The sequence below is a fragment of the Lucilia cuprina genome, chromosome 6 (genome assembly GCF_022045245.1).
Source record: "Lucilia cuprina isolate Lc7/37 chromosome 6, ASM2204524v1, whole genome shotgun sequence".
NCBI lineage: Eukaryota > Metazoa > Arthropoda > Insecta > Diptera > Calliphoridae > Lucilia > Lucilia cuprina.
The window spans coordinates 57693042-57695341 of record NC_060954.1 but is presented as its reverse complement, the minus strand read 5'-3'; positions in this window follow the sequence as shown (position 1 = coordinate 57695341).

Here is a 2300-nt window from a genome sequence, read left to right as displayed (position 1 = left end):
ATAGATAGATAGATAGATAGATAGATAGATAGATAGATAGATAGATAGATAGATAGATAGATAGATAGATAGATAGATAGATAGATAGATAGATAGATAGATAAAAAGGAAGACATTAATTCTCGAACAAAATAATAACCAAACATTTTGTTTACATTTTCCATTTGTTCTGAGTGAAGAGAAAAAAAACTTTAGGGGAAAGTAAACTAGTGCAGTGATTAGTTCTTTGTAGATAGGAAACAGTCTCAATTTTAAGAATTTCAATTGGAAGCAATTGGACTGTTTTCAAGCAGTAAGATCTGTTACAATATCATTATATGTAACAATTTTTTTTATCACAACTCATTAAGATAAATCAATTTGATGTTACAAATTCAATAATAATTCTTTACAAATTAAATACAAAATCCATAAATAATTTATAATTTTCAACACGTTTTTAATTATAATTACAAAACAGTGCAAATAAATTATTTGAAATAATAATGAAACATTAATCTTAATAACTTTTTTCTAAATGACATTTTACAATCAATTTTTTGTGAAAACTTTATTAAGAAAAAAATCTGATTAAAACAATGTTTTATAATAAATTGCTATAATTAAATGTATAATTTAAAAGATGTTTCATTTAACAAAAAAAGTAATTATTCAGCATAAAATAAACAATAAAATTATAAAATCTTTTTGAGAACAACAAAAAAACTATAAATAAATGTTTGTTGTATTAATAATATTAATAAGAACTAATTAAAAGAGCAACAAACACAATGTCTTATGAAACTTAAGAACTTTAAGATAAAATATTAAATATGATAAATTTAAACAAGTAAAAACTATAATTAGCATGATTTTTCAAAAAAAAAAACAGGCAAAATAAACTTTATTTAACTAAAAGGTTTTTACAAGCTAAAATTAAAACATATTAATAACTAAATGTAATGATTTTTTATGGTTTATTATTTTTTCGTTTTTTTTTTGTAAAACTTGCTTATAAACAAAAATGTTTAAAACATTGACCCATTTAATTTAAACATTTAATTTCTTGTAAAGTATTCTTGACACCAAAATGAAAAAAAAAAAAAAATGGAAAAAATAAAATGCAAGAAGACCGACCTTAATACTCCATACATGTCGTTTGGTTCAATGCTTGGAAAACAAAAAAAAAACGTTTAGCTTTATAAATATATAAAAGTTGCTTTTTGACAAAACCATCATACTTTAGGCCAATTGCATTAATTACCGTTAGTTAGGTTTCCAGTTAAAAGAAAAAAATACAAACTTGGCTTAATAAACATGTGTATTTATTAAAACTCATATTAAGCAAATAGACAGACAGACGGACGGGGGGACGGACGAACGGACATACAAACTGACCAACAACTGTGGTTTGACGTTTAATGCGTATTTTTTATTTAACATTTTTTTATGTTCATAATTGTCAAACAAAACACACACACACACGGGTATGTACGAACCGCCAGAAACTGCTAAATTACTTCAAAATATAAATATTTGTTTTATGCCAAAAGACAACAAACAACAAACAGCAACAACACAACAGCCCAAACAAAAGTCATTGAGGTTGAGCAGTTGTATAAAATAAACACGTTTTTTATTATTGTTATTTTTTAGTATTTAGTTATCGTTTGGCAAAAGAAAAATTAAATAAAGTTAATGGCCACTTTCTTAATTATATGACAATGGAAACGCCATCTAGCGGTTAATAAATCAAATCCGATTTTGGCGCTAAGATATCGAAATGAATAAAAACCATTTTTATACTTATGTGGAATTGAAGAGCTATAAACTATTAATGTAAGAAAAGTCAATATAATATTTAAAATTTTTTTAAATTTAAAAATCTGAGAACTAACCTACGTTTGCATTACCGATCAAAAAAAATTCTCTGTTTCCATTCCTTTAGGTATTTCTGATCGATTTCAAAGTTTCACACAAAATTATCTGTTTACAAATAGATGGACTGATAGATAAATAAGGGAATATATCCGTATATAGATACCTAGATATTTTTGTAGTTAGATCGGTAAATAGATCGTTAGATAAATCGGCAGATAGATCAGTGAATTTGTTGATATAACGATTGGTAGATAGACTTATAGATCGACTAGTAAATAGATCGCTGGATAAACGCTAGTTTGATCAGTAGATAGATAGACAAATATATATAGATAGACTAGACTATAGACTAGACTATAGACTAGACTATAGACTAGACTATAGACTAGACTATAGACTAGACTATAGACTAAACTATAGAATAGACTATAGACTAGACT